The sequence below is a fragment of the Benincasa hispida genome, chromosome 1 (assembly GCF_027475165.1).
Source record: "Benincasa hispida cultivar pf3 chromosome 1, pf3_genome.v1.1, whole genome shotgun sequence".
Lineage (NCBI taxonomy): Eukaryota > Viridiplantae > Streptophyta > Magnoliopsida > Cucurbitales > Cucurbitaceae > Benincasa > Benincasa hispida.
In genome coordinates this window covers 100,459,762-100,471,506 of record NC_143478.1, presented here as the reverse complement: position 1 = coordinate 100,471,506, position 11,745 = coordinate 100,459,762, and positions in this window count along the sequence as shown.

The following is an 11,745-nucleotide window of genomic DNA, read 5'->3' as shown; positions in this document are numbered from 1 at the left end:
GAACTCCCGACGCCGTAAAGGCCCGTTGGGAGTTCCTAGGGAACTCCTAAAAATTAAAAATGGGCGTTGGGTGTTCCAGGGGAACTCTCGACGGCATACATTAGCCGTTGGAAGTTCTTTTGGAACTCCCCCCGACAGCTCTCCCAACGCCGCCCGAGAAAGGATCTGTTACCAGATCCCTTCTTCCCCATTTTTTCCCGCTCTTCCTTCTCCTCTAAAACCTTAACCCGCCACCGCCGCCCACTCCTCTCCCATTTTCCCCTTCTTCCCCGTCGTTGCTGCCCCATTTTTCCCCTTGCCCGCCGCCGCCGCCCACTCCTCTCTCTCCCTCTCCCATTTTTCCCCTCCTTCCCCGCAGCCGCCACGCGCTTGCCATCGCCTCCACCCTTCAGTCAGCAGCCACAATCAAACCGCCTGCCGCCGCCGTCGTCTCCTCTTCTCGGTCAGCCGCCACCTTCAACCGCCCGCCGCCGCCGCCGCCGGTAATCTTCTCATTTTATTTTCTCTTGTATATTTATTTAAATTATTATTTTCTCTTGTGTATTAATTTAATCATTATCGATTGGTTAATTGAAAAATCATGATTTAGATAATTTATGCAAATTGTTATTGTGTTATTGTAGATGTTTCAATTAATGGATTGAGTTGTTATTGTTGTTGAATGTGAATTAATTTATGGATTGAGTTGTTATTGTTGTTGAATGTGAATTAATTTATGGATTGAGTTGTTATTGTTGATTGTAGATGTTTCAATTTATGCAATTTTTTGTGGATTGTGGATTAATTTATAGCATGTTATTAATCCGTTGTTATTGTGGATTGTGGATGTTTCAATTTATGCAACTTTTTGTGGATTATGGATTAGTTTATAGCATGTTATTGTGGATTGTAGATGTTTCAATTTATACAATCTTTTGGAGTATGAATGTTATTGTGGATTGTTTTTAATTAGTATTGTTTTTTATATAAGCCATGAATTGTGGATGTTTCCACTTACTTAATTTTGGACTTAGTTTAGGGAAAAAACATCAATAAAATTAGGGGCAAAAAAAGTCAAATCATGTATTATAAATTAGTTAACATTTTAAATACTCTGAACAAACTTGGAAATTTTTAATCAAAGTTTATGCTTAATAAATACTTTGTACTTTTTCCTCTAATTCGAGTAATTGTTTTGGATTAAAAGTTGGTCAGAAAAGATTTATTTTTAAGGATGAATAAAGAATGGATTAAACTAAGGAATAAAGTGTATATCAGACGTCGACAGTTTTTGGAACTCCCGATGCACATAGTTCCCTGACTAACTCCCGATACCGTTTTAAAGTGCGTCGGGAGTTCCTCTCCTGACGAGTTTCTCTCGACCAAACTCCCGACGACTTTTTATTCGTCGGGAGAGGCTCTCCTAACGCATTTTCCACACTTTTCCGACGAATTGTGACTTTGGGCGAAGTTAGATTTCTTGCAGTGTGTTGTGACTAATGCAACAATATTATCTACAATTCCTATAGCCAAGTGGTATGGTGTTCTCTTAACAAATTTAAAAGAACTTGTGTCATGCATGGTTAAGCACGTACAATATGATTAAAATTTAAAAGTCAAAACAAATAAATTACCTCAAAATATTCTTTAGGCATCTTCTCAGTATCTTTTTTTTTCAGATGCACTTAGTGCAACACTTCCAATAGATGATTTGGATCGACAAGATTGTCTGTTGTGAGTTCTTTCTCTTGACACTTTACCATGTCAAACATTTTTTTTCACTAGAGTCTCCTTCAATTTCTTGGCTCATTGAGAAATTTGGTTTTACTAATTTTAAATATTGAGAATGGGAAATAAAATCACCCATTCCTCTAACACGTCCCCAATGTTCCTCTGTACCCAATACTTTGGTCAAAACATCTTCACCTTTATAGACTTAAGCCAATTTATCCTGTAAAATATATTACAATTTTCACACAATATCTATATCATCACAAGTTCCAAACATTATATATATGCCATCTTAAACTTTGCACAATATAAACTTACAATCCGATTGGCACATTCTCGAGTAGCTTCATCAAAGTATTCATTATTTTTTCCTTTTCTTGTTTCTTTCCATAAAATCGCCCGATCAGAAGGATCATTTGATAGGTTCTACATGAACATACATATTTAATTAGCATAAACATATTAGGATAAAAAATTTAATTTAAGTCGAAAAACTTACTAATTATTGGGCAAGATTCGCATAACCCTTTCGAGAAATGTGATGATTATATACATATTTCGCACGTCTTTCTTTTTTAAGACGATTGATTTCCTGTACAACAAATCTAGTTGAAGTTACCTATCAAAACAACGATAATTTTGACATTTAGTTTATTGTGAATGACTTACATCCCATTCTTCACTCAATCATTCATTGACGAACGATGTCCACTGATCTTTCTCTATATGAGAATATTGTTGGTGAGGAAATTGCAAGACCGAGAGATCATCCTTAAATAGAAGTATGAACTTTTGAGTCAATGTTGTCTAGAAAGTCGTCTGGAAAGTCCGAAACTTCCTAGATGCAGACATGAGTATACAATGTTTGGACTTAGAGTCCAAATCGAACATCTACACAATGAAAAAAGTAGTTAAACAATAAACTAATAACTACTATGCACATGAATTAAAATTTTAGAAAACATATCGCTACACGTAAAAAAGTTTATCTTTTAAATGGTTTGGAACTTTTTTCCAAGAATTATACATTATAGGTATTTGTTTTCGAACACAAACTCCTATATAACTTTGCATATTCTTTACCCCAAATCCAATTGGTTGCCCATGTTCATTATAATCAATGGTCAACCGTTGCACAGATGTTCTTATTTGTGCCAATTCAGACATTGTAGTTGGGCCATGTGGAATACTTATTCTGCTATGTTTTTGTGGGATAATATTTCTATCATCCTCGCTGCTACTTGCTGAATTTTCCATGTCAATCTGCAAAAAAAAAAAAAAAAAAAAAAAAAAAAAAAAAAAAAAAAAAAAAAAAAAACATTACTCACACAAAAAACATATAATCTTAATATTTAAATACATATAACCATAGTAAATGACATACCATGTTTAATACATTATTTATCAACCCATCGACCCTCACAATCATGTCTAATGTATGTGGATGTTGTATCATCAATCTCAGTAAATGTATCAACATCGGGCATTCCTTACATACCTTCATAACCACACTCTTGTAACATATCTTCTATTTCATCTTCATAAAAATAATCCTTAATTGTTTGTTGTGGAGATGTTAAAACAATTGACCAACCCAAATTTGTGGGGTCTTTTACATAGAACACTTGTTTTGCTTGAGATGCTAAAATAAACGGGTATGGTTTATGTCTAATACAATTGAGGTCTACAATAGTAAACCGAAACTTGTATGTTTTGACTCCAGTTCTATTCTCAACCCAATTACATTTGAATAAAATAAATGATAATCCATGATAGTCAAGCTCCCATATTTCTTGAATTACACCATAAAAGGTCATATCTGACATGACGGGCCTTTTATCCTTACCACTAGAGACTTGCATTGTGGTAGCCGTTATACTAACTCCACTATTTTGAATCCTCCTAACATCATCGTGATTCTTTGTGTGATAGTAGTAACCATTAACCACATAACCAAAATATTTTGCCACAGTTGGACAAGGTCCATTAGCTATCCATCTCAAAGAAGGCGATATGGAATTTTTGGGAACTTCGAGAGCTAGTGCAACCTACGATATATTTTATAATATTTTAGTAGTTAACATTTAATTATACATCAAATAGTAGGTCTCTAGAGATTACCCGTGTAGACAACCACCGACTGAATGTACGATTATGCTCTTTTTGAAGCTACTTTCTACTTTTATTTTTACCAGAATTGAGCTTAGACAAAATATCCATATGTTACCTATTATAAATGAAAAAGTTAGTAGATTATTGAATAATCAAGTAACCTACAACAAGAATAAGATGAAGATCTACATACTCGACGTAGCTAACATGAATGACATAAAGATGAGCTTGATCCAACTCATCCTCACTCGGTCTGATGAAAGAAGTAGCTAACAATGCTCTATCAATGTTTGAGTTCGCTTTCTTTGTTGATGAGTTTAGCCTAATAGAATTAACACCAAATATGAATTCAGAACAAAACACTATAGTCTCTTCGACAATATAATTTTCTCCAACACATCTTTCTGCTCGATTTCTATTTCGTACATAAGTTTTCAACACTTTCATGTATCATTCAAAAGGATACATCCACCTCAAATAAACAGGTCCACAAAACTCAACTTCTCTTACGAGATGCACTACAAGGTGTACCATTATTGTGACGAATGATGGAGGAAAATACTTCTCTAAGAGGCATAGAGTGACAACGATATCCTCTTGCATACCCTTTAACTGAGATGAATCGATCGCCTTGCAACATATAGCATTAAAGAAGAAGCATAGGCGAGTAATTGCAAGTCTTACAAGTTTGGGTAAAATATCACGAATGGCTACCGGTAATAATTGTTGGATAAGAACGTGATGGTCATGCGACTTAAGTCCGTAAAGTTTCAAATCTGTGAGCGACACTAAACTTTGAATGTTCGATGAATAGCCTTCAGGTACTTTAATTTCTGATAGTATCTTACAAAAGGTCAATTTCTCAGCTCGTGTTAATGTATAACATGCGGGAGGTAAAAAGACTTTTTTCTCTTTTACTTGAGGGGCTAACTCTGATCTAATGTTCAGTTCCACCAAATCTAATCGAGTTTTTATTCCATCCTTTGTTTTATCAGGAATATCAAGCAATATGCCAATAAGCTTTGCACATACATTCTTTTCAATGTGAATCACGTCTAAACAATGTTGCACGTCAAGATACTTCTAGTATTCTAACTAAAAAAGAATAGATTTTTTCTTCCAATAAGTTGAAGGGCTATCTCCACTATTCTTTTCCTTGATAGTTTTCTTACCAAATGAATATTGATACTTGTTTCTGCAAGAATTTCTTCCCCACTCAATAGTTCTAGAGAAAATTCTAATTCTTGTGCGTCATTAAAAGCTTTCTTTTGTTTCCTATATGGATGATGGTGTGGTAGAAACTTGCGATGCCCGAGATATGCCATCTTCTTCCCTTTTGGTAAATAAGTGGATGAAGTTTTCTCTCCACAAATTGGACATTCATGATATCCTTTAACCGTACAACTACATAATTTACCATACACAGGAAAATCATTAATTGTCCATAATAAAATAGCTTTAAGTATGAAACGTTGTTCTTCATATGCATCGTAACATTCTACCCCATCTTTCCAAGAGATTTTCCAATCATCTACTAATAGAGCTAAATAAACATCTATGTCATTTCTCGGTTGTTTAGGACAAGATATTAGTGTAGTCAACATAAAAATTTTTCGCTTCATGCACAACCATGGAGGTAGATTGTACGTCACTAACATCACTAGCCAATAACTATATCTACTACTAAGATCTCCATGTGGATTTACCCCATCTGTCGAAAGAGCAAGACGAAGATTTCTAGCTTCTGACCCAAACTCTGGCCACAAATTATCTATTTTTTTTCCACGATAGGGTATCTTTGGGATGTTTTAATAAACCATCTGTTTCCTTTTTTTTAGCATATCACGTCAATAAACTTATTATTTCTTTACTTCGAAATATTCTTTCAAATCTTGGAATTGGGGAGAAATACTACATGACTTTTGTTGGGATATTCTTAGCCCTTTCCTTTAAATTTTTTTGAAGCTTCCATCTTGACGTACCACAAATGTGGCATACATTTGTATTAGAGAGTTCTTTTTTAAACAAGCAACAATCGTTGCTACATGCATGAATCTTCTCGTACTTCATTCCAAGAGTACCCAACATCTTTTTTGCTTCATAAGTAGAAGTTGGAATTTCATTAGGACTAGGTAATATGTCATAAATTAATTCCAACAACTCAGTGAAACTTTTATCGCTCAATCCAAATTTAGCTTTCAAATTATATAAATTTATCAATGTAGATATTTTGGAAAAAGTTTTACAATTTGGGTACAATAGTTTCTTCGCATCATCTAATAATTCTTAAAAATTATCGAATTTTTCATTAAAATAGTTGTATGCAGCCCCAAACATTCCAATTGTGTCATCAACATCAACATCATCCTCATCAACTTTGTCTCTTACACTAGTAGACATATTTTCATTGTTTCTCTTAATCGGTATGATTCACTATGAAAAATCCATATCTGATAACTTTGATCTGTACCATTAAAAAATAAGTGATCTCTTATTTTGTTCACATTTAGAGTCTTTGCATTCACACACTTCAAACATGGGGAACTCATGACATTCGGTATATTTGAATGTTATAGACCATTTTTAATAAACATCTCGACCCCTAAATTATACTCAGCTGGCATTCTATTCATTTTCATCCATGACTTATCCATGATTGTAAAATATGCAACTTAATCTACAAAAAAGTCAAACAATAACAAGAGAAAATTACGTAACTATAAGCTTGTAAATTTAACCATAATCAACAATAAGACCTAAAACATTAACAAATTGGTTCTAATATACACTTGAACCACACCAAGCAAGACTATCAACTAAGTACATGTTTTCTTTTTAACTAATTTCATTCAAACATTAACAAATTTCAAGAAGCTTAATCATTGGAACAAAACATAAAATCAATGAAATAACACTTGAACCACACCAATCAAACTTAATCATCCAAGTAAGACCAAATTAGTTTATATATAATTGAAAGAAAAGGATTTTGATATATACTTGAACTATACTAAGCAAGACTATCAACCAAGTACATATTTTTCAACTAATTTCATTCCAATATCAACAAATTTCAAGAAGCTTAATCATTGGAACAAAACATAAAATTAATGAAATAACACTTGAACCACACCAATCAATAATCAACAAATTTCAAGACTACCAACCAAGTATATATTCTTCAACTAATTTAATTCCAACATTTCAAAATTTCAATAAGCTTAATTATTAAAATAAAAATAAAATGAATTAAATAACTTTAAATTACTAAATTGAAAATTCATATGAAAATGAAATTATACATTTCCAAGCAAACAACTTAAACAACCCACAAACTTGAAGAGATCTGAATCGGAGCTCGAAGATTGGAATGCCGACGAGCATGAATTTAATCTTCCTTTCCATTTTAGCCATGACCACTTCCGCCGTCACATCCACTATCATGACAGAAATCACATCTGGCGGTGAATCTCTTTCCAGTTTGTCAGGCACGAAAGTAGAGTTTTCGAACAAGGGGTTTTCCTTGATGACAACCCCACTTTGTGGGGATTCCATCATTTGTTTCAAGATGTCGTGGGCAATGGGGAAGCTCTTCTCTTGCTCTTGCGTGATTTCTTTTGAGCGGTCGCGGGTGATCGGTCCCTTGTATGAGCCGTTTGCGGAGGAAGCTTTGGATGCCACCTTCTTAGGAGATTTGGATGCCACCTTCTTAGGCGCCATTTGGCTTGTTTGAATGTTGAGAAAGAGATGAGAGGTAGAGAGGTCCCACCGGGCGTGCCAATTTGTTCGCACGAGGTTTCCGGAGAAAAGTGTTTCGTGGAGTTAAACTTGAGTTGGTGTTGATGTTGAAGTTGATTTGATGTGATGTGGTTCGATCTCTAATATTTGATTCTCTAATTCAATTCGGGACATGTGTCAACTTCTAATTGGACCCAAAGTCAATGATTTAGAAATTCGTCGTTAATTTAGCAAACGACGTGGTGACTTGTGATTGGTCCAAAATTTCTCATTCAATCAACATAAAGGGTAAAAGAGAAGTAGATAATTGATGAAAATATATTAGAAATAATTAATTAAACAAAATTAAAAAAGTTAAATTAACACAAAAAATATGGAGAGCGAATACTGGCTATGTATAGAATTAGGAAAGAATAATACATTAATTGATCGTGACAAATTAACATAATAATTGCTAAAAGATGCTAGATAGAGAATTAGGAAAAAATAATAGAAGAGAATTTTTTTCTCTTAGGCAACATTAAAATTAAAATTAAAAAAAAAAAAAAACAAACTCGTGTATGGGGTACACGAATTTGGTATAGTTGACCATCTTTTCCTTAGATGAGATGCAAGAATGGAAATCATGTACCGGTACACGATTACTTCAACAACCAAACTACTCCAAATTTGTCAATTGTTTTTAATTGAACCCTAACTACGAATTTGTTTTTTAAACAACATTATTTAAAAAAAAAAATTGTCACTACCCTATTTTTGTCATTTTTTAAAAAACCACATTATTCTTGACTTTAACCTAAAAATTCTAGTGCGTTAAATAATAATTTGCAGTGTGTTAGTGATTTTAGATACTTACAAATGGTTGGAAATAACTCATGGGCTTAGGCCCATAACAAAAGTTACATTCACCTCTATGGGCAAATGGAGTCTAATACACTCACCTCCACATTGGAGAATGAAGCAATGCTTAAAAGGCATAAATACCAATACATGCTAAAGGTAACTCCAAAGTGTGGTGGTGGTGAAAGTATAACCCTTTCACCACACGCGCCGTCGTCGTCCATTCGTCCAGTGGGGTTTGAGTAATCGTGCTTGCACGAAAAGGAAATAATTTTTATCTGTTTGATTTTTAACCTAAAAACCTTAGGGAACAACTGACACAACGATTAGCACCGAAGTCGCATCGTAATTGTGTTCAGGGTAGTGGTTCCTCCACGGCGTAATAACTCTTTGATATCTGTGTTTTACAAAAACATTATAGTATTTTCATTTGTTTTATTTTGGTCTCTTAATCTTTAGAAGGTTTATTTTAGTTTTTTGAACTTTAACAAGAATGTATATTACCAACTTGAGCACACTTCAATTGATTTACGTAAATGTCATCAATTAAAGTATTTGATTTCTCCATTCTCCCATGTTTTTGTGGGAAAGAGTATATCTTTTTTGGTCCTTCTATTATTTTGCCACCTATTATTCCTCAATGATGATGCTTGCAAAAACCAAGTTATAAAGTCGCTAAAACGAGCATAATTCAATTGACATCATACATGTACTCTTATTCTTAAGGCTAGAGGTTTGATCTAAAAAAAAGGAAAAAGAAAAGAAAAAGAAAAGACTTCGTATAGTTTGAATGTATGTCGAATATTGTAATGAGTTATTTGGGGCTCCAAGATGGGTTGTGATGTTTGGAGTTCATATGTCTGTGTTTGGAGTGTAAAGTTGTTTTGTTTGAGTTTATATATATGTGTTTGAGGTGCTGAGTTGAGTTCATATGTCAAAGGTATCTGTTACAGTTTTTTCTAATATAAATAATCTATTTGTATGAGAATTATTTTTGTTCGAAATTTTTTTGTTCAATAATACTACATATATTTTTTAAAAAATAAACTATGAATTGCATTTTGTTTTGTTGTTTTTTAGTACACGTGCATTGTTTGGGAGTTTTGGGAAATGGACTTTAGGTTTACTTTTGGAACATGCAATCTAAAAAAATAATAATAATAATCACTATATAAATTTATGCATGTGACATTCCTAATTAAGTTGGACAAAATTGTATTCGATTCATTGGGAAAAAAAAACAAATTTAGATTTATATTATACGTGGAATATCTCAAAATGTAATTATACTATAATGACTTTTTTAATGGCCATGTTACATGGTCGACACAAAAACATGTAACAAATGGGCCACATTTTCCGATTCAATTATATGATATAAAAATTATATATGATATGAGCCAACAAATGGCCAAGTCCATTTACACAAAAAAAAATGACATAAACGTCCATTCAAATTCTCTATTTGATAAATATGTTCGACAATTTCCTTGCACTTCCCAAATTCTACTTCATACTTCTTTTTTGTCATGAAACAAGCTTTTGTTTGGATTAATTTGGATTTTTTTAAATCATTTCTATTTAAACACTTTTGATTAAAAAATGTTTAAAATAAAAATAATCATGTGTTTGACAACTCTTACTCAGAAGTGTTTATATTTACAAGTATGTTTGGTTTGTTATATGTTGAAAGTGTTTTTATTAATGTAAAATTACTATAAAGACGATTATAAGATACTATGAATTAGTAATTTAAAACAATAGTCGTTAGAGTTAGTGGAGGTGACCATCGGAGTTGGTCATCGAAGGTAGTGGTTGGATGTGATCAGAGTTCATGGTCGTCGAAAGTTGACAGGAGGCGGTGGCTGGAGCTGACAGTCATCGAAATTCAGCAGAGGTGGTCGCTGTCGAAAGTCGTCGGAGGTGATAGCCGGAGTTGGTGGTTGGAATGGCAATGGAGACATTGATGGTGATAAGGATTGAGTGCACTATTACCAAGTTGGTGGATATGAGTATAAACTATCGATGACATACAAAGTTAGCCACCCAAACACCAATATCATAACCCATCTCAAGTCATCTCAACTCACGCCCTTCAAACTCCTGTATTATTCATTTATTTAAAACATAATATAAATGGTAAACGAAATAATTATTTCGGAAGTCCAAGGAATAAAGTAGACCATAAAATGATCCAAATAAAATAAAGCCTAAAATTTAGGAACTTAAATAAACTTATTATTATTATTATTATTATTATTTGAGCAAACCCTTTTAAATGTTGAAGACTATCCAATCTAAATATGAAATAGTCAAGGCTAATTCGAACATATCTTATGGATGTTTAACTCACCAATATTAGTTGGATTGAGTTGATAAAAATTACCAACTCAATGTTTGACCCACCTATTGGGGTTGCTACCCTAAATCTCGTAGGGACCTGTAGTTTGTAAACACATGTATGAACAAATACTTGTGAAATAATAATATGAGATATTTTCTTCACTATTGCTATGAAATATGAGATGTTTTAGTTGCATTAACCACAAACCAATAAACTAAGATCCCTGGTTATCGTTGTGACTTAAGCATGTATATGAAGACATACAAGTGAATCATGTCTTAAGTGATAACCTAAATGGTCTGTAGTATATGGATAAAGGAGGGAAACCTTATCCTTGTGACACTACGGATACAACCCGCTTTGTAAATGTTACAAGTATTGTAAAGTGCTACAGATGGTCTAATCCTGATGATTCATGTGGAGACATGCGAGCGGGGGTATCCTATACAAAGAAGTTTGTATAAGACCGGACCACGAAATGTTTAGTCTCGTTATATAACACCGTTCATGACAAAGACTTTCATTTCACTAGGATGACCATAAGTAACATGACCTTAATCCTGAGTGAGTTGGGAACTCCTACCTATGAGTGCGGTCATTTGATTTGCATGGGTGCGAGTGGCCAGATTATCGATTCAAACTTACCACTTTGGGGATTTGTCTGATATGGGAGCTGGAAACTCAGCTACATAAGATGGAATTCACTCCTTCCCGAAGCAGGGGTAAGTAGATAGATTGTTCCCTTAAGGACTGATTCCGAGGCTTGAACGATGTGACGTCACACATTTTTTCATGGCCCGAGAGGTGTTCACTCATAGTAGGACTATGATGTATTGTTCATTAGAGGAATCAGTGGTACTTAAGGAGTTAGATGTAACTACAAGGGCAAAATGGTAAATTGGCCTAGTTGAACTTACGAGTGATCTGTGAAGGGTTATCGTATTGTTGATTGGTTATATCTAATGGACACAGAAATATATCTGTAGTGAGAAAAGTGCAGC